Source organism: Myotis myotis, unplaced genomic scaffold (genome assembly GCF_014108235.1).
Source record: "Myotis myotis isolate mMyoMyo1 unplaced genomic scaffold, mMyoMyo1.p scaffold_m19_p_2, whole genome shotgun sequence".
NCBI classification, from domain to species: domain Eukaryota; kingdom Metazoa; phylum Chordata; class Mammalia; order Chiroptera; family Vespertilionidae; genus Myotis; species Myotis myotis.
In genome coordinates this window covers 42,769,357-42,791,679 of record NW_023416324.1, presented here as the reverse complement: position 1 = coordinate 42,791,679, position 22,323 = coordinate 42,769,357, and the positions used below count along the sequence as shown (strand labels likewise).

At 41.8% G+C, this 22,323-nt stretch overlaps 1 protein-coding gene across 12 annotated transcripts in view; it reads right to left on the bottom strand.

Moving 5' to 3' along the window:
- The window catches only part of PATJ (PATJ crumbs cell polarity complex component), a 309,148-nt gene extending 299,459 nt beyond the window's left edge, over nt 1–9,689 (bottom strand). For 10 of the 12 annotated variants that reach the window (XR_004974443.1, XM_036352882.1, XM_036352888.1 and 7 more), the window contains exon 1: nt 9,548–9,688. The gene's annotated coding sequence lies outside the window, so the exon portion shown is untranslated. Of the gene's footprint in view, nt 1–8,564; nt 9,469–9,547 lie in introns of those variants that run through there. The other 2 variants (XM_036352893.1, XM_036352883.1) reach the window with 2 other exon arrangements.
- Nucleotides 9,690–22,323: the final 12,634 nt, after the last annotated feature.

Here is a 22,323-nt window from a genome sequence, read left to right as displayed (position 1 = left end):
TTAGCTTGCTGCTGGGGTCTGGCTGAGAAGGGCCCGACAAGCCCTGGAGGCCTCCCGAAGTCCCTCCCTGGCTGGCCAACTTCCTGAATCCCTACCTGGCCCAAATTGTGCACCGGTGGGGTCCCACGGCCTGGCCTGCGCCCTCTCGCAGTCTGGGCTGAGGGACCCCTCCCACCCGAGAGCTTGTATTTCGTGCACTGGGCCTCTAGTAGTTAATAAAGGCTAATCTATGTCCTCAAGGCAGGTCTGGAAAATTACTAGAGTTAAATCTACGGAAGGGGACTAAAACCTTAAGAATATATAAGGATAGAAGGAAGAAATGTAGCTACAACTGAACATCCAGCAAGCAGCACTCAGGTCTCACTCATGTTATAGTCGTAGGAAATCTTCAGCCAAACAACTTTGACCTTGTGAGGTCTGATCAAATAATTGAATCGACACCCCCTGCCCTGAGAACTGACCTTTAGATCACTTCACAACTGACATTCCCTTTTGCTCAGACCACATTCTACTTGCTAAGACCATTATCTTTCCCCTCCAGACTTTCCCAGGATCTGAACTCACCCAGAGAGTTCCCCACCGAAAAAGCCCACCTAGAGTTCTTTAAAATCTCTGACTCCCCCACCCCTGAGTGCCGGCACCATTTTGGAGCTCAGCCCATTTGGGTTTCCAGATGACCTAATAAATTTATAATCCCTTACCACTTTTGGCCTCCTGTGTTCCTGCTTTGTCTACCCTAGCAGACCAATTTGGCTAGGCTGAGAAACCAACATTGCTTACAGCAAGAAATTTCAAATTTGCTTAAACATGGCAAAGCTGACGCTAACTTGTCACAGATAGGCTACCTACAATAGGTCATAATCTAAACATTAAAATGCCACAGTGTGCCACTGTCTCCATAGTTGTACAGCCTCCAGAGAATAAGTGGTTCATTAAGCTCAGCAGCTTCTACTCCATATTGATCAAGAGAGTTTGTACCATGAATTTTTCATGTCTGGTTCACTGTAGGATTTGACTGAAAGAAATTATTATAATATTGTGGCTTTTAAAAAGAAGTACCCAGCCCTTAGCCATCACCAACTAACTGAATATTTGGGGGGCGGGGAGGAAGAAAACTGATGCATAGATAAAATTTAATTTGATTTAAATTTCTAAGTGGAGGAAACTATCGAAAAGATTTATTAACCTCCTCAGTTCAAGAATTTAAAGCAAGTACCCTGAGAAACACACTTTTCAGACTCCCAATAGCAAACAAGAATGAAACTCCCCAAGATCTTTTATACTTCTAACTTGAACTTAACACGACACCTTATGCCAAGCATGTCAAACTCAAAGGCTAACATGGGCCAAATAACAAGGCATGTGGCCCACCGGCTGTGAGTTTGACATGCTTGCTTATGCTTTTATCTTTAAAATTTAGGAGAAAAAGATAACTGGCTATTTGAGAAAGTGCAGGTACTCAGCCTCTTAACTGCAGATGGGAATTGGGACAATTAGACTGCATATACGTAACTCTGCAATTGGAATTCCCCAGAGCTCAAGGGAGCCAGGGATTCTGAACAAACTAAAAGCTATTAAATGTAAATGAAGTCATGACTTCAAAAGATACTAAAAAATTAAAGTTTACAAACAACTTTGAGTTTCTAATGCTTCCTTTGGGGTGCAAAGCTCAGGTTGTATCTAATCATCATGCCACTGTCCTCAAAGCTCAACATTAAATGGAAAACAAACTCTCCTAGCCAAAGAGAAATAGTGGCTCTTCACTTTAACTACAAATAAACACAACTGATGCCACACTAATGCAGATTCAATACAGATACTCTAGCCTTGTGTCCCTACCACATGGTAAGGCCTTTTCTAAACCCCTCGGATATAAAATTAGACTATGTTTTTGGCTGCTACCAAAACACTATACTGTATTCCTGGACTTTCAGAAACATATATAAATTCCAGAATGATTCTGCTATTTTGGGGCCATATGCTTAAGCCATACGCAATGTTTAAGCCCACTTAATGATGGATATTCAGGATATGTTGAAATTGAAGCAGAAAGATACCATGTTAAACTGGGAATCAGAACTGAAAATTGAGTCAATTCTTTAGAAGAGTTCAGTTGGCTAAATACTAATTTTCTCAATGAACTATTCAAAGTTAATCAATACATATCAGTATTCTGCCTGTAACTTGCCACTTGGAATGAAGAAAGTTAAACTGTTTTTATCGTATGCTTTTGTATTCCTATTGGTGGCAATTTTCTCCAATGATTGACAAAAAATAACAATATGGACAATTTTCACACACATGGATCTCTGATCATTAGCCAGTCCCTCATTGAAAAGACCTACGAATTCATAATCTTCACTAATGATTAGTTCCCACCTCAAATATTCTGTTCAGTTCTCCCACACCACATACTGTGTGTCCTTAAGTTATCTACAAAAATATGATCATGCCATTTTGGGCATGCTTGCAATATTCAAAACAATCGTGGCAAATTGTGAAATAGGCCAAACTAGGTTTTAGATACCCTTCTCATCAATGTTCACCCTCCTTCCTCCTTCTGGGCTTTTCACAAAAAAAACCATTTTAGCTGTCACTAAATCAGGGACCTAGTTTTCTGGTGCCTATTGTGCACAATACAAGATCACTGTGTACAACATCTAATTTATCTTCTTTTTTTTTTTTAATATTTAACTTTATTTACTGTTTTTATTTATTTATTTATTTTTAAATCTTTATTGTTCAGATTATTACATTTGTTCCTCTTTTTCCCCCCCATAACTTCCCTCCTCCCAGTTCCCACCCCAGCCTCCACCCTCACTCCCCACCCACTGTCCTCATCCATAGGTGCACGATTTTTGTCCAGTCTCTTCCCGCACCCCCCATCCCCATTCCCCCCCAAGAATAGTCAGTCCATTCCCTTTCTATGCCCCTGATTCTATTATAATCACCAGTTCATTCTGTTCATCAGATTATTCACTTGATTTTCAGATTCACTTGTTGATAGATGTGTATTTGTTGTTCAAAATTTGTATCTTTACCTTTTTCTTCTTCTTCCTCTTCTTAAAGGATACCTTTCAGCATTTCATATAATCCTGGTTTGGTGGTGATGAACTCCTTTAGCTTTTCCTTATCTGTGAAGCTCTTTATCTGACCTTCAATTCTGAATGATAGCTTTGCTGGATAAAGTAATCTTGGTTGTAGGTTCTTGGCATTCATCACTTTGAATATTTCTTGCCACTCCCTTCTGGCCTGCAAAGTTTCTGTTGAGAAATCAGCTGACAGTCGTATGGGTATTCCCTTGTAGGTAACTGAGTTTCTTTCTCTTGCTGCTTTTAAGATTCTCTCTTTGTCTTTTGCTCTTGGCATTTTAATTATGATGTGTCTTGGTGTGGTCCTCTTTGGATTCCTTTTGATTGGGGTTCTCTGCGCTTCCTGGACTTGTAAGTCTATTTCTTTCACCAGGTGGGGGAAGTTTTCTGTCATTATTTCTTCAAATAGGTTTTCAATATCTTGCTCTCTCTCATCTTCTGGCACTCCTATAATTCTGATGTTGGTATGCTTGAAGCTGTCCCAGAGGCTCCTTACACTATCTTCATATTTTCGGATTCTTTTTTCATTTTGCTTTTCCGGTTGGGTGTTTTTTGCTTCTTCGCTTTTCAAATCTTTGACTTGATTCTTGCGCTCCTCTGGTCTGCTGTTGGGTGTCTGTATAATATTTTTTATTTCAGTCAGTGTATGCTTAATTTCTAGTTGGTTCTTTATCACAACATCGAGGGTCTCATTAGATTTCTTGTAGATCTCATTAAGTTTATCAGCAGTTTCTAGAAAATTATTGAAAGGCCTTAAAAGTGCGGTTTTGAGCTCTATATCCTCCATTTCTGTCATGTTTCTTTGTCTCCACATTTTTTATGCTTTCTTGGTGCAGCCCCTTGTGGTCTTTGTGCGCAGTCTTGTTGTAGTTAAGCCTTGATTGTTGTCAGTAATACTGGGGGTGATTTGATCTCCAGGCCAACTGGCTATGAGAATCAGCTGTGTCTGCAGTGGGAGAACTTCTGTGCTGGATCTCTAGGGCGGTGCTAATCTAGCCTTTGCCTAAGGCTATCCCGCAAATGCTTCTGTGCAGGGCTTGGGCGGGGTGGGTCCCAGGGGATCTACAGGCGGGCAGGGCGAGCAATTATGGCTGCTCTCAGTCCTGTCCCCAGGGGCTCTGCCTCTCAGAGTCCCAGCAACCACTGCAAACCTTGGAGAGAAAGCTGCCTTCGAGTTCTGACCGAAGCCAGACAGTCCTGTTTGAGTCTGGGTCCCTAGAGACTCGCCCGGATCTGGAGCTCAGAGTTTGAGACTCCCTCCCAATTGAAACAGACAGCCTTGCCCTCCGCCGCTAGCCCGCTCCACATGCACTCCGCACCTTAGTATTTTACTTCAGCACTGCACCTCCTCTGAATCTCGGTATGCTATTCTCTTTCCTCCTAGTTGTAGAACTTCCACTCAGCCAGCCTTCCTGTGGTTCTGGATGATGTCCGTTCCATCTTTTAGTTGTTTTTTTGAAGTGGTTGTTCAAGGCAGCAAACTCCAGCATTAACCTATGCCACCATCTTGGTTTTCCTCTCCTAATTTATCTTCTTAACAATGAATTATCATCTGCATTCTGAAAACGCAGAGAACTTCCTACAATTTCCAAAAACCAGGGGGAAAGTACTTTGAAAGAGGTAATAACAGAGAAAGACAGCAGAGATGCCACTGATGGGAGCAAATTTCACCTTGGGAGGGAGGGAAGGTCAATTGTTATTGACTTTTCCAGCAGATAATTACTTTAAAAATGAAAATCAGATATTTAAAGTTTTCAATACAGACAGAAGGTCTGTCAACCTGATGTTCAACATCCACTTAACTCATCGCCTTCCTACCATACTCTGTCCTGGAGCTTCAGTAGAATCTCCAGAAAATAACTCCAAAGGAAACCACCTTTCTCAAGGCAGAAGCCCTGCCCAGTCCCTATTATCAAAGCTACACCCTGAATTAGGGACTAAAGCTAAATGAAAACTGGCCTGTCCCTAAACCAGGCAAGGTGTACAGAGCACCAAAGTAAAAGTCAAGACTTTGGTTTTGTTTGCTTTTTTTGAGAAGACCAACATAGGAGAATGCTTATCTCACAAAGATTTCACTAACTTTTTCCTTTTTTAACCATAAGGCAGTTTGACAAATGAGTGCAATCAATATGGAGAGAATTCAAATCTGAAATTCTTAAAATGCACACTGTCTTTGTTTACAATAGTATTGTTTGGCAGGTACTAAATTATATAAGTGGTAATTATATTGTATATTTATCCTTCAGCAATTTGCTTTTTTAGCTCAACTTTATATTTTTAAAGATTCTGTCATGATGATATACACAACTCCTCTTCATTCACTGTAATTACTAAATAGTTTTCTGCTATAGCAATACATGATTTATTCATCCAATTTCCTGTTGGTGGGCATCTAGATTGTTTCCTATTGACCACTAACACAAAAACAGGATTAGAACTAAATATCTATTTCAAGAATCAATTTTTTTCTAGTTTATCCAATAACCAGTTCTTGAAATATGGGAGAATGGATAGCCTATAAGCTCAGAAATCACAGAGACCTGGAATCTACCCTTGAAGCTAGCTCTATGGTTCTTGTGGCCAATTGTTTAAATCTCCCTATGCCTCATTTGTAAAATAGAGTTAACGAAAATTACTAAATATTTACAGTTGAAAGGACTAAATAAGACAGTATAAAGCATTTGGCCTGGTACACAATACACATTCCATAAATGGTAGCTACTATTATTAACATCTCTTTATAATCAAAATTATTTAAGTTATTTTGGGGGCCTTCATAAAAGCTAATAAATTACTTTACTTTTTTAAAAATTGATTTTACAGAGGGAAGGAGGAAGGGAGAAAAGGTGGGAGGAAGAGAGAGAGAGACATAGATGTGAGAGAGATACATGGATCGGTTGCCTCCTGTAGGTACCATATCAGGTACTGAATCTGCAACTAGGTATGGGCCCTGATCGGGAATGGAACCCACAATCTTCCAGTCACACTAGCCAGGGTAATAATTAAATCATTTTAGCTAAGATTTGGCTCTATAAGCAATAATGATTTTTGTCAGAAGACTAAACAGCAAAAATTTTCATCAATGCAATGAATACAAGGGAGGGATGCATAGGGAGGCCTATAACTTGGGAGTTTTAAAAAAACAGTTTCTAAATAGGAATGTAAGTGCTTCAGTAAGCTAAAACCTCTTAAGGAGAAACACACTCACACTGAATCCTAACACAGTGCTGTTCAATGCAAAAATAACGTGAGCCACATTATAAATGATCTCATAGCCACATGAAAAGGTAAAAAGAAACAAGTAAAATTAGTTTTAATAATGTATTTTATGTAACCCAAGCTATACCAATTATCATTTCAATATGTAAATAATATTAAAAATAATGAGGTGCTTTAGACTTTTTTTTAACACTAAATCTTCAAAACCTGATGTGTATTTTACATTGCTGGCACATCTCAATCCCAATGAGGCCTATTTCAAGTGCCCAATAGACAGTCACATGTACAAGGGGGCTGGCCCTGTCGACAGTGCAGGTTTTTTTTGTTTGTTTTTTTGTTTTTTTGTTTTTTTAAATATATTTTATTGGTTTTTTACAGAGAGGAAGGGAGAGGGATAGAGAGTTAGAAACATCGATGAGAGAGAGACATCGATCAGCTGCCTCCTGCACACCCCCCACTGGGGATATGCCCGCAACCAAGGTACATGCCCTTGACCAGAATCAAACCTGGGACCCTTGAGTCCGCAGGCCGACGCTCCAACCACTGAGCCAAACCGGTCAGGGCGACAGTGCAGTTTTAACCTATGCCTTTTCCGAAAGATCCCTGTACAGTGTTTTTAGCAAAGACTTTTATTGGCTAATACGACCTCTATTCCTTTTATCAAAGTAACTATCAGAGTGAGACACTCACAAACTTGAGTTCTCCTCAATAAAAATAACACAACTCCATAATTTCATCAAAATTAAACGCCAGTGGTGAAAGCAAAAAGTGGGAGCATGGTGGCTTATAGATTCAAGACATATTCTTTCGTTTCATTTCAACCTTCCCAAAACTCAGTGAGGTGGATCTTTTACAAATGGGAAAACAGAAGACCAGAGTCAAGTGACTTGCCAAGAGTTATACTGGTAAGGGGACCCAGTTCCATTCCCCGAACTCCGGAGGCTGCGCAGCTGGACAAACGCAAAACATAAGTGGGCTCTACTTCTTCAGCAAAGATCGACCCCATGACTAAAGAAAGGGTTTTGACAGGCTCTAAATCTCTCTCCATTTGCACAAGAATCTAAAGTCAGAGCTTTTAAAAAAGTCATTCAAATCCAAACAAAAAACACACAACAACATAGCAATGGTCAGTCAAGCAATCCCAAATGTTATGGTGGAACAGCCCTGTTTCTCAAAAAAATGTACTCTCGTACCAAGGTGGGCAAAGTCTTAAGTAAACCAATTAAACCCCATTTTGACTTCCCCAACCTAATGCTTTTTTGTTAAACTTTAACAAAGCAAGTACATTCAGACTGCTTGGTTGTTTAGCTTAAGGATAATTATTAAATGCTTTTAAGTAAAAATGCAATTACAAGGGTTACTGAATTCTGAACCACTGTCTCACATCACAGGGTTCTAAAAGTGAACTCACTACAGGAAAATTACAGATTGTTCTTTTTAATACTAACTGAAAGACCATATACCATAATTTTATTAATGGTTATTTTTAATGGTAGGTGGGATTTTTGTGTGCTTTTAGTTCCTTTTCTGAAAATTCTCTCCAATTTTTCTACAATGAATCTATGTTAGCTTTATGGTTATAAAAATATTAATATATGACTTCAACTTATTAAGGCATCTTTAAACACAGATGAGGGCTTAAAACAATTTCTTTTCAACTTTAAGCAAAGCTATTATTCTGCTCATCTTATGTGACCTTTAATAGGATCTCAATTAACAAGGGCAAACCCCTTCAGAACTCAGTTTACAAATGTTATGCATAAAGTACCTTCCAGCTCCGACTTTAACTCTCTAATTATTTTAAATTCCTGATAATCCTCATAAAGGCCATTAGGGCCTAGAAACACGGAGCTCATTTTAGCTAAAAGTCACGATCTCGCCTCACTTTTCCTGACGCGGCAAATGAACCCATTTGAGTTTTTACTCCAACTCCTCCCTAGCTTTCCCTTAAAAAAGATGTGTGCATTCCTTGACCGGTTTGGCCCAGTGGATAGAACGTAGGCCTGCGGACTGAAGGGTCCCAGGTTCGATTCCAGTCAAGGGCATGTACCTTGGTTGCGGGCACATCCCCAGTACGGGGTGTGCAGGAGGCAGCTGATCGATGTTTCTCTCTCATTGATGTTTCTAACTCTCTATCCCTCTCCCTTCCTTTCTGTAAAACATCAATAAAATATATTTTTTAAAAATAAAAAAGATGTGTGCAAATGAACTGGCAGCCAATAGGAGCTTAGAAGGCCTAGAAGGTGCTGTTACCATCCTGGGTGTTAACTGGTTTCTTTCTCTGCTAGCTCTCCAGCAGGCTTCTTCATTCATCTACCAAACACTTGTTTGTTGTGCACCTATCCAAAGCCAGACTCCAAAAGCAGCTGAGAAGCCCCCAAGAGAAAGAAGGCCTGAAAGGCGCGCCCTCTCGATCGCGAGGACAAACGAGTCAACAACGAATTCCAATCCAAAGTGACAAGAGCCACCTGGAGCTGTGACAAAGTGCCAAGTGAACACTGCAGGGGGAGAGTATTCGACCCGCTAGGTGTGCCGGGCACTGGGGAGCTTTGGAGGGGGCGGGGAAGGATCTGAACAGGCTTTCCGGAACCGGCCTTAAAGCAGGAATCCAGCAATCACCCCAAAGGCTGGAGGCCAGCGCGCTTTCCGCCAGGTCCTCCCCATCCGTAACGTGAGGCTAGCAGAGCCCAGGCCTGACCGCCGGCCTGGGAGCCCGGCTACGTGACCACCGGGCGCCCAGACAGGAGCCAAGCCGCCCCTCGCTGGAGGCTGGCACCCCTCCTTGCCCAGGGCCCCCGAGGCCGGCCACCACCTGTTGTTTCCTTTCGCCGTCACTGGCGGAGGAAAGATTCCGCCCCGCTCTGGGGGCAAAGCGCAGGCACCGATCTGGGTGCACAATCGGAGCCCGGCCACGCCCGGAGCAGAAGCGGCCGAGATTTGAGGGCCGCCGGGGCCTGCCGAGGCGGGCGGGTCAGCAGCGGGCGGCCTGGGCCAGCCCTGGCCCCGGGGGACGGGGGTCGCGGTGGGGTCACCCGGCCGACGCGGGAGGACGGCGCCCCGCACCCTCCGCGGGCCCGGCCAGCCCGGCGGCGCCCCGCGTCTCCCGTGCCAGCTCCTCCCGGAGGCGGACAGAGGGCGCGCGGGCAGCAGGGGCGGGCGGCTCCCAGGAAGGGCCCCCCGCCGATCTGGAGGCGCAGGGACCCCGCGCGCCCACGCAGCCGGGGCCCCCGCTTTACCTGGTCCGGCGGGGACGCGGGTGGGAGCCGAGCGGGACGACGAGCAGGCGGGCGCGGCGTCGGCCCTCCCTCACCTGGGCGGAAGTGCGAGCCGGGTGACCGCCTCACCTGCGGGCCCTCCCTCCCCGACCTCCCCGCCCGGGGCGGGGCGCGGGGGTGGCGCTGGCCGGGGAGCCCGGGGCGGCGGGAGGCCGGCGTGGGGAGGGGGGCGCTCGGCTTCTGTACTTTCTGCAGGTAAAGTTCGATGGGCGAGGGAGGCTTAAATTGCCTGAGAAAGGTGGGGTCTGGGGCCCAGTGGGCAGAGGAGACGCCAAGTGCTGGGGGCAGCAGGCACTCATGGGGAGGGGAGGTCGCAGGACTGGTGTCCTAGGAGGGCTGCGCGAAGGGGGACCCAAGATCCAGGAGATTGAAGGAGGACATGGAGGAAAGGGTCTGGTCAAATGCGCTTAGTCCCTCGTGTCCTTTTCCTTTCGCGTTCTGTCATCCCTCCCTGGTTTTCTAGATCCATTGACCCAGGAGAACAGTCTAAGTGTAACGGGGTTGTTTCCACGCGCACACTTAGTTGAGAAAAGCGAAGGAACGAATCTAGCCATATTTGCCTGCAATATGCTGGGCACTCGCTAGCTTATATACACGACTTCACTTACTGTATGAAGAAGCTGCGCACCTGATCCTAAGTGATTGGCCCAAAGTCTGGGACCCCAGGGGATCTTCTGACTCTAAGTCCAGTGTTGATCTCGCTATTCATTTTAACATTTTTATTCTTGGTATCCTAACTCGACTTTGAGAAAGATCTGTGTATTATTTCACACAGATTATTTCTACCGTGGCATTATTTCACTCTCTTGAATGCAACTAACTTGAGAATTTTGATTCTGGGCCCTGTGGGTAATACAGCACACATTGTTAAATAAAGAGAATCGATCTTCAGGAATGTATTTATTGAGTAAATGTAGTATTTGTTAAGCACTGTGGTTGACTGTAAAATGTTAAAAATGGGATATCTGTCTTCAAGGGATATACAGCATACAGTATATACAAAACAATTGCAACCAAAGGTCGTCTGTTGTCAGATCATGCATTTGGAACTTTATAGTGTTATTGTTAGTTTGCTGATTTTAAAGAAATATTACTCATTAGACCTGGATTAAAAAATAAAAAGATACACAGTTTCAGCATGGTCCCTACTTCTTGGGAACAAACTATTGAGAGAAATAAACTTACACAATAACTTAAATTACCATATAGAATGAAGGGAGAACTTTCAGAGAGTAAAGAGATCAATTATGCTTGTTGAAAGCATCTGTTAGGATTTAAACAGGTTTAACAGGTGTTTGGGATTTGCTTAAGGCAAATGGCAAAGGAAATGCTTCCCAAGTTGGGGGGTGGGGGGGTGAGGTGGGGTGGGGAGTCAGCATGCAGGTGGAGACCAATGATCTCAAAGGATCATCTTGCAAACAGGTGGGTCTAGTCTCTAATATTTGGTGATGATTTAAACATTCCCTTTCTCAAAAAATAATGTGAGTTTGAACTGACTGTGAAACAAAGTTCAAACTCTCTTCCTGAGGGCCCAAGGCTATCTTAAGCTCTCCCCTTCTTGCTGATTTTTCAACCTAATTTCCCACTTGACCTCTCCCGAGATTTTTCTCTGGCCAGTCAGGTCCTTGGAATCACCCCACCTTGGCTTCTCTGTTGGTTACTCATCCCTTTTCCCATGCCTGGAATGTTCTGCCAGCCCTGCCCTTCCCCCAGGCTAGACTCAAATTTCACCTCTAGGAGAAGGTGACTCCAAGACCACTTCAGAAGACATCCTCCTCCACCACATTTAATTTTATTTTTTTCCACCTTTTTGTGTTGTTGATTTAATATGAGCTTTCCCTTGGCTCTTACCTGAAATTTTAAAAAAATTAAATGTATTCAATACATTTTTCAAGGAACTCATTCTGTGGCAAACATTTTCTGGCACAGAGGTGTTTTTGTTTTTGTCTTATCTCTGAAAACTCTTGAGTGTCTTATTCATAGAATGAAGAAGGTAAACAAACTTTTAAGAACACACCTCTAAAGTCAAAAGATCTGAGCTTGGCTGGCCAGCATGGCTCAGTGGTTGAGCATCCATCTATGAACTAGGAGGTCACAGTTCGATTCTTGGTCAGGGCACATGCCTGGGTTGCTGGTTTAATCCCTTAATCCCCAGTGTGGGGTGAGTAGGAGGCAGCTGATCAGTGATTCTCTCTCATCACTGATATTTCTCTCTCTCCTCTCCCTTCTTCTCCGAAATCTGTCTATCTATATCTATCTATCTATCTATCTATCTATCTATCTATCTATCTATCTATCCATCTATCTGATCTGAGCTTGAATCCTGAATCTACCATTTTCTAAAATACATGACTCTGGCAAGTTATTTAACCCTTCTAGTTCTCATTAGTGAAATGAAGAATGCTTACTTTATATGGGAATTGTGAATGTTAAATGAATATATGTATTGCATATACCTGACAACTAGAAAGTACTCAATAAATGAAGCAGCACATAGATGAGAGAGAGTGAACCTGACATATACTGGTGACAGTAAGGAGACAGCCAAGAGTGGTAATAAATAAAAGGAGGCCAATGGTGGAGGACCTGAAATTACTACAGAAACTTTAGGTTGTAAGAATTTACCCTTCATCTCTAAGAAATTAAAGAACCACTAAATGTCTTTGAATAGGATATTTTTGTTGTTGTTGTTTTGTTTGTTTTGTTTTGTTTTACTATTTAACAATTAGTGTTTATTTTTTTTAAGAAAGATTAGAGCAGTTATAGAGGCACAGCAAACTTGGAAGGAAGGTACAGAGATTTCCCATATATCTTCTGCTCTCACACATGTGGTCTCCCCCTTTACCAACATCCACCACTAGAGTGGTACATCTGTTAAAATTGAACCTACATTGGCACATCATAATCACTCAAAGTCCATAGTTCACATTATGGTTCATTCTTGGTGTTGTATCTGCTATGGTTTCAGAATATATATCAAATGCATAATGATATATATTCACTGCTCTAAAAATTCTCTGTATTCAGACTATTAATAACTCTCACCCCAACTCCTGACAACCACTGATCTTTTTATTGTCTCCATACTTTTACCTTTTCCAGAATGTCAGATAGTTGGAATCATACAGAATATAGCCTTTTAAGATTGCTTCTTTAGTAAATGCATTTAAGATTTCTCCATGTTTTCTCATGGCCTGTTAGCTCATTTCTTTTAGCACTGAATAATAGTCCATTGTCTGGATGTGCCACAGCTTATATATCTGTTCACTTACTGAAGAACATCTTAGTTGCTTCCAAGTTTAGGCAACACTGAATAAAGCTGCTATAAACATCTGTTTGTAAGACATACATTTTTTTTTTTTTGCTATTTCTTTTTTTTTTTTTTAATTGCTTAAAGTATTACAAAGGGGTACATTTTCAATTCCTTTGGGTAAATACCAGGGAGCTTAAAGAGAATTTTGAATGATATAGTTTTTAATACTGAAAGATTAATCTGGAAGCAGTGTGAAAAAATGGATTGACAAAGTTGAGGAGAGAGCCTAGAATCAAAAAGAGTAAGGAAGTCATTATAGCAAGGTACACAGGAAATAAGGTTCACCTAAAATAAGGTGAAAATCTAGGGTAAAAAATGAACACTTAAAAATATCAGTTGCTTACTGAGTAAATAAAGAGATTAAAGAACAAGGAGAAAACTGATGTGTAAGAACCTAATTCTAAGTTTTGAATCTGATAAAAGGATATTGGTGGTGAAACTTAGAAAAGCCAATTTATTCTGTTGGTTTGTTGTTGTTTGAGAAGCAGGACTCTGTTTAGATCCTACATTTGACATTCAAGATGAAATATACTTTGTATAGAGTAGGCCTTATTAAGTGATGAGTGCATTTAAATATATATTTTATTTATTTTTTACAGAGAGGAAGGGAGAGAGACAGAGAGCCAGAAACATCGATGAGAGAGAAACATCGATCAGCTGCCTCTTGCACACCTCCTACTGGGGATGTGCCCGCAACCAAGGTACATGCCCTTGACTGGAATCGAACCTGGGACCTTTCAGTCCACAGGCTGACGCTCTATCCATTGGGCCAAACCAGTCAGGGAGTGATGAGTGCATTTAAGTGAAGAGATCAGGCAGCTATATCAGTGCACCAAAGAGAGGACAATCAGAAATACTTGAGAAACAACAGCATTAATATAGTAGAATTCAAAATGTGAAGATAATTATAATAAAGATCTACCAGAGTCATTATAAACTTACCACCAGAGGGGAAAAAATTGTCCATCACAGTTAGATTAAGTTTATATCTCTGCATGTTTCTCACCATCACAGTTAGATTAATCTTGTATCTCTTCATGGAGTCAGGTTGGTTTCCTCAGAAAGTTTTGGGCAAAAACTATCTGTTAATGTCATTAGGTTTATGCTGGAATCTGAGGAATGGAAAGACCCACTGTGCAGAGCCCTGGAATTCAGAGGAAGCTTTGCTTCAGGCTTCACTGGTAATCCTCTTCTCTAATGTTGCTACGCAGTCATTTCCACGTTGGGCTGCGCTATTCTTGTCTTCGCTTTCTACAGAATTTGCATAGGATTCTATATAATTTTCAGACAAAGAAATTGGGCATTGAAAACATGCCTAGAATTGAGACTTAAGAACTTTCTTACTAAAATTAGACAATGGAATAATCTATAATAATAAAAGCATAATATACTAATTAGAATGAACGTCCTTCTGGATGAAGCTGGGGCTGTGAGGGAAGCCCGGGTCCCAGGTGCCAGAGGGAAGCCAGTGCTGGCAGCTGAGGGAAGAAAGGTCTATTCTTGCATGAATTTTGTGCATCGGGCCTCTAGTCATGTGATAAGAGACTATGCTTGCAAATAAGTAATATATTTTACTGAGCCATGAGAAAATAGATTAAGGGGCAGTAAGAAGAGAAAGTTAATTTTTTAAAATATAGAATCAGTTCAAGAGTCAAACTTTTTGTATTGTTTCTTTACTTTCATGGGGAGACTCTTGTTCTTTTCAGTTTATACATTATAAAAGAGAATGAAGATAATCTTTAGAACCATAAAAATAGATTTTATAACCAGATTGATCACTAAAGCATAAGCATTTCCAAATAGTTAATTGTTCACAATCCAAATGAAAAATGACACAAATACAAAGATCAGCAATATTCCTACAGTGAGCAGAAAAATACAGTAAATCAGTGGTTCTCAACCTTCCTAATGCGGCGACCCTTTAATACAGTTCCTCATGTTGTGGTGACCCCCAATTTCATTGTTACAAATTGAACATAATTAAAGCATAGTGATTAATCACAAAAACAATATGTAATTATATGTGTTTTCCGATGGTTTTAGGCGACCCCTGTGAAAGGGTCGTTCAACCCCCAAAGGGGTCGCGACCCACAGGTTGAGAAGGGCTGCAGTAAATCCTTAACAATATAGGTAGGTTCTTGGAACTGCAGCAAAATGATGTATAGCACAATATCCTAAAAATAAAAAAGCAAAAGTGAGAGGCAACAAGCATTTATTTGAGAATCAAAAGAATAGCTATTTGGTATGTATGTATGTCTGTCTGTATATATATATATATATATATATATATATATATATATATATATATATATATTAGAGGCCTGGTGCACGGGATTCGTGCACTGGTGGGGGGCGTGAACTGCAGGGATCACCCACTGTGGGAGCACTGCCCATCTGGGTCAGCCAAGTGGCTGTGGACCCGCCTTCTAAGCAGCTGCTCCCTAGTCTGGCATCTTCCATGGAGCCAGAGCACTTGCCTTTCCAGGGAACCCGGTTGAGGCCGGGTCCAGGGATAACAGCACTGAGAGGCAGTGGAGTAGGCGTCACTCCCACAGTGGCCATGAACCTGCCTCCCAGCCTCTGTGGTCAGCTCTGCAAGCCCAGCCTGGTGCTGTGTGGCCTGTGGGCATCCAGAGGAGGTGGCAGGGAGCAAGGAGGAGGAGACTATGATAGATCACAGCCCAGGTTCCTGCCCATTGGCCTGGGGTTTGCAGCAGGAGCAGTCGCTCATCTCGGTCAGCCAAGCAGCACTCCCACTGTGGTAGTGCACTGACCACCAGCGGGAAGCTCCTGTGTTGAGCATATGCCCCCTGGTGGTCAGTATGCATCATAGCGACTGGTGGACCAGTCATTCTGCCATTCCATCACTGGGCTTTTTAAAAATATATATATATATAGCCCTAACCGGTTTGGCTCAGTGGATAGAGCGTCGGCCTGCGGACTCAAGGGTCCCGGGTTGGATTCTGGTCAAGGGCATGTACCTTGGTTGCAGGCACATCCCCAGTGGGGATTGTGCAGGAGGCAGCTGATCGATGTTTCTCTCTCATCGACGTTTCTAACTCTCTCTTCCTCTCTGTAAAAAAATCAATAAAATATATTTTAAAAATAAACATATATATATATATATATATATATATATATATATATATATATATATATTCCTAGCTGGTTTGGCTCAGTGGATAGAGCATCGGACTGTGGACTGAAGGGTCCCAGGATCAATTCCGGTCAAGGGCACATACCTGGGTGTGGACACGGTCCCCAGTGGGGGCGTAAAGGAGGCAGCCAATCAATGATTCTCTGTCATCATTGATGTTTCTATCTCTCCCTTCCTCTCTGAAATCAATAAAAATATATTAAAAATCATTTTTAAAAATCATATATATATATATATATAATGTTGTTGATTTCAGAGAGGAAGGGAGGCGGAGAGAGATATAGAAACATCAATGATGAGAGAGAATCATCGATCAGCTGCTTCCTGCACACTCCACACTGGGGAGTGAGCCCACAAACCTGGGCATATGCCCTGACCAGGAATTGAACTGTGACCTCCTGGTTCATAGGTTGATGCTCAACCACTGAGCCACAGCAGCTGGAAAAAACAGCTATTCTGGAAGCCCTGATTCAGGCAGAACCCCAACAGTGTCCCAATTAGGAGGTGAAGGCAAGGGGTATTTATGAGAAGGGGAAGAGGAACAATTATGTCAATAGGAGGAAGGGATTTTTATAGGTGAAGAATACAAAGTGATATATTCTAAAGAATGTTTTTCATTTTCAATCCAATAGTCACAATGTCTGCTTTCCTAGCTTTACAAACAGTCGTTTGGAATGCAGTGCCACTGTAGGCTCAGTCCAAAGATCATTTTGCCCAGTTTTAACATTCCAAGGGTTTGAGAAATAAGACATGCAAGGGAGTTCCTCTGGACGGCAACTCTGACTCTATTTTAAATTGACTTCCTTTATATTATATTTTGTATTTCCCCTTTTGATTGAGATCTTCCCTTAAAGCATGGCTGAACAATCATTGGAAAGCAACACTGGTCAGTTATTAAAAGCCTTGTTGGTCCTCCAGTGGTGGGACGGCTCCTTCCTGTTATGGCTGTTCCACAAAGGAGCGATAGTGGCGTTTTAGGAGCATTAGGCAACACTTGAGCAATAGGAGCATCAGAATAGTGGAAGCCCTTAAAGGCAAACATCTTCTATAGCTTCTTGGGGTTTCTCATATGAAGTCTCATAAGCCTTAGTGATCATCTCAAAACGTTGAGCAACAATTATCAGAGTATTATCTTTATAACATTGATCTATGTAAAACAAACAAGGTTTTATACAGCAAAAATTCCTATAATAACAAACAAAAAGTTAAGTCCAATTTGAAGAATAAATCTGAACCAGGAGGCAATGCTTGAGGGCAGTCAGCTGAAGGTATTAGAAAACCATGACGTGTCAGTGGGCACTATATTTAATCATTTGGCCTGTGCTCAGATTTTATCTAGTCCCATCCCTATTTTACCAGAAGTGTTTTGTCTAAGTATAAGAGGTATTAACAACAGAGCAAACCTCAACTTGTTAATTTAGGATGTGGTCAAGAGCAATCCTATTGTCTAATATAACTGGCACAAGGGAATTTAAAGATTTGTCCTGGTTGGCTATTGCTTTGGCGGTAACTCCAGAAAATCTTCTCTAAGGTTTTTGATAAGTTTTTAATCAGGTACTAATTCATTGCAATACCTGCTTAAAGAAAAAGTGTTTTTCTAAATCTGGCACCTATCCTGGGGTTGGCATCACTAGGCATTGAAGATTCTTAACTACGTGTGTAACCAGTTGCACCTTTTGACCTGTGAAGTAGGTTTGAAGATGATGCCCAATGTCACGTTATCTTTCCAGGCAGAAATTAAGGAAAAAAAAGAAAACAATAATTATTATAGTGAGTGCTTGGCCTCTCACATTGTGAGATAGGAAGGAGCTAAAGTAAGCATGGGAAAGTTACCTTTCTGTAAGGAAAGGTAAATGTTTACAAAGGTATACTTTTCCAAACTGCTGTAGGTCATAGGTAGCTTGCAGGGATGGGGAGTTGGGTGGGTGGGTGGGGATCTGGAAAACAGATTTTTTAAAGTAATATTTCAAAGATGTCATTAAATTATAATCATTGTCACCACTTCATTCAGTCCCATGTTATTAATTCTTATTTATCTTGATCTTTTTGTTAGCAGTTTTATGAATCCAGTTTTTTATTTTAGAATTCTGCAAATCTTCACCCAGTTTAATGGTATGATTTGAAAGTTTATTAGAACCCTGTATTTTAGAGTAAGTGTCAGAGTCCTTTCCATGAATTTCTCTGAAGATGAAACCATCTTTGCAGAAACACTTTTGCAAAAGCATCAGGGTAAAATAACAACTGCCTGCAAATGACAAAAGACTTAAAAGATCTGGTGAGAGTTCACAAATACACACACAAAAACAATGCACTGGGGTGGGGGTGGGGGTCAATTGGGGGGAAAAGAAGAGATATGTAAAGCTTTAGCCCTGCCCGGCTTGGCTCAGTGGATAGAGCGTCAGCCTGGGGATTGAAGGGTCCCAGGTTCGATTCCTGCCAAGGGCACATGCCTGGGTTGCAGGCTTGATCCCCAGTGGGGGGCGTGCAAGAGGCAGCCAATCAATGATTCTCTCTCATCATTGATGTTTCTATCTCTCTCTCCTCCCTTCCTCTCTGAAATCAATAAAGAAATATATTTTTTAAAAAACTTTAGACAATGAAAACTGCTGGGAGCTGGTCCATCCTTGCTGCTTGACACAGTCGCTGCAGGGAAGAAACATCTGCACAGCATATGTTTCAAGGGACCTGGCGTATATGGCATACTGTTCTTAATATGTTTGCTCACCTTCTTGGCGCTATGTGTTTTAACCAAGGTCACCTATCCGAGAAAGGTTGTTTCCCCAGGTAGGGATTTTCCCCTGAAGTTAGGGAGGGAATAAAACCCCTTAACTAAGTGCCAGGTGGGTAGTTAATCACTTTAACTACGAACAATCACGCTTAAGCTACATAATCTTTACTCCCTGGAATGGAGATAAGAAACGCCCTAACCTTTGGAATAGAGATTGATAGGATTGGAATCAACTGGTATAAATACAGATGTAACAAGACAACAGGACACAGAACCTAGAGACAGAACCTAGTGAGAGAACATGGCAAAAGATCCTGGACAGAACCTGGCTACAGAACTTGGCTGGAGAACCTAGACAGAACCTGGTGACCAAACCTGGCTGGAGAACCTGGAGAACCTGGCTGGAGAACCTGGCTGGAGAACCTAGCGAGAGAACATGGCTACAGAACTTGGCTGGAGATCCCAACCAGAACTTGGCTAGAGATCCTGGCTAGGCTGCTGATCAACTGAATGCTGTCTCTGTGTCATTCCTTCTTCGCCGACTCCGTCCACACCTTTGGAGACCCCTGGACCTGCTGGGGTTGGACCCCAGCAGAAAACAATTATTAAAAAAACAATGCAAGTGACTTGGTTATCCATTCTAATCTTAGTTTGACCATACATAAAATATTTTTAAAAGTTTAATCATTACACTAGTATATTTCAAATTTCCTATCACTTAAACCTTTAAGCATTAATGTTCTAATTTTAAATAGCCATCTCCTTAAGAATTTGATTTATAGGTTCAGGAGTAGAACTAGAAGTTACTTGTTTTTCCTCCAAACCAGCTGGTCCCTAGAGAGAGCATGGACTCACAAGGTGGGGTTGTAAATGTACAAAAAGTTTAATGCTTCCTTCTGTCTTCCCTGACCTTGGTGGGGAGGATGGGGAGGATCCTGGTGGTGTTCCATAGCCCGTAAAACAACTTTTCTAGGACACCAGATTTTCTCACTGATTCTTGGAAAAGGTGACACTTTTGTCACTGGATCTTAGTGGTGCCAGAGAAGTAGCCATCACTGAGACAGCCACTGGACCCCTGTTTAACAGAGTAAGGGTGTGCAGTCCTAACGCTTATAGAGAAGAGCTGGGTATTGGGCTGCTTAGTTGCCCAGGCACAAGTGGCCACCTATTCTTTATGAATACATAACTGAAAGCCAATTGACCTGCTTATATTTCAAATAAAGCTTTGAAAGTAAATTAGAAATAATGTAGCATAATTATTGAGCAGTTTATTGGCCTAAGAGAAAAGAAGGCTTATTATGGGTGGCATTTGCCTGGACAGCACAGAGCCAAGGAAGGAGATTAAAAAAAAAAAAATAGCACAGTAATGCTGCAAAATTGGTTTAACAAACATTTTAAATATAGTTATAATATTAAAATATTATTGAGTCCTAGCTGGTTTGGCTCAGTGGATAGAGTGTCAGCCTGCGGACTGAAGAGTCACGGGTTCGATTCCGGTCAAGGGCACATGCCTGGGTTGTGGGCTCGATCCCTCATAGGGGGTGTGCAGGAGGCAGCAGATTGATGGATTGATGATTCTCTCTCATCATTGATGTTTCTATCTCTCTCTCCCTCTCCCTTCCTCTCTGAAATCAATGAAGATATATTTTAAAAAATATTATTAAAATAACTTTATGTCCTCCTATTCCAAAATTATACTTCTCATAATGTACATTATCCCAAGGTTCTCCAAGTGTGGTCTAATTGTAATCTCTGAACCAGCAATAACAGCAATAGTATCAGCATCATTTGGGAACTCATTAGAAATGCAAATTATCCTACCCCACCCTACATCTTCAGATTCAGAAACTCTACTTGTGGGGCCCATCCTTCTGTTTTTGTGCGGGTTCTTAAAAGGTTTTTAGAGAGAGAGAAAGGAAGAGGGAGAGAGAAATGATGTGAGAGTGAAACTTTGATTGGCTGCCGCCTGCATGCTGCCTACCAGGGGCTGAGCCTACAACTTGGGCATGTGCCTAGACTGGGAATGAAACCCGCAACCTTTCAGTGCATGGGATGACTGACCCAACCAACTGAGCCACCCCGGCCAGGGCTCCTCCTGTGTTTTAACAAATCCTCCTGATGACTCTGATGCTCCATAAAGTGTGGGAATCACTACATAATACAATTCTTCAAAATCAGTGCTACTGTGGACGAAGAGGCACCATTCAAATTCAAATACTTTCACACTAGGAAAAAAGGACTAAACTTTCACTTAAAAATATACATTTGGTCAGTACAAAAGATATCCCCACGACAGAAATTTTAGTATAAAAATGTAGAAAGAAGGGATGGACGGGAAAAAACCCCTCCAACTCTTCTGCTGCTTTCAGTTTGTCTAATTACAACCAGCTCAACTGAAAAGCCAAAGACCAATTCCTATTTTCAAACCACTGGATGTGTCTGCATAATCAATAACTCATCTGCAAGTAAAGGAATTATATTAGAAAAGTGGTTCCCCTCTCTTGAGCCAGAAATCAGAATCTCTAGGGATGAGGCCCAAGAATTTACATCTTTAACAGCAAGCACCCTGGTGAATCACATGTCCACTTAGCTTTTGGCGCCATTAGGTTACAAAACCTAAATATCCTCGTTACCAATGAAGCACATTTATTTAAAAAAACAACTGCAATCCAGTTCTAATCTCTTATGGGTCGCTGGAGGTGTAATAATTCTACTTTTCTGTTGAAGAACCTGCAGTAAGGAATTGGGCAGAGCCCTGTAAGCTGGAACAGGGATTTCAATGGAACTGCTGTATAGTTGTTCTATAGCAGTGATGGCGAACCTTTTGAGCTCGGCGTGTCAGCATTCTGAAAAACCCTAACTTAACTCTGGTGCCGTGTCACATATAGACATTTTTTGATATTTGCAACCATAGTAAAACAAAGATTTATATTTTTGATATTTATTTTATATACTTAAATGCCATTTAACAAAGAAAAATCAACCAAAAAATCGAGTTCGCGTGTCACCTCTGACACGCGTGTCATAGGTTCGCCATCACTGTTCTATAGTATCAGACAAACATCCTAAATTAAAACAGTGCTAAACAAAAGGACTTTCTAAAATATTGTAGTTATTTAATGTAGAGTTTAGAATTAAGCAAAAAATAAAATCTTCAAAAACAAAACAACCTCCAAGGTTTCACTTAGTGGTAAACTCTGTGGTGCCCTGTCATAGGCCCTTTCCCTCCCCTAAACGTTCCCTGAGGAAAAGAAGGGTGCAATGCCCAGCTGTGCGCTGGAGCCCTCCGCAAATTCTCCAGCATAACAGGGAGGCCGTTATAGCACAACAATAAGCGCACAGACTCTGACATCGGACAAACATCCCTTTTATTCCAACTCAGTCATAAGGTCAACGTGCTTATTGGGTGTCTGTAAGCCAGGTTCGTTACCTGCAAACCCAAATCCAACCAGGACTAACGGAGATGTTTGGAAAGCGCTGATCAAATCGCGGGGCTCCGCGGGCACCTTGGCAGACAGTCAGAGCAGGTTAGCTCGGGA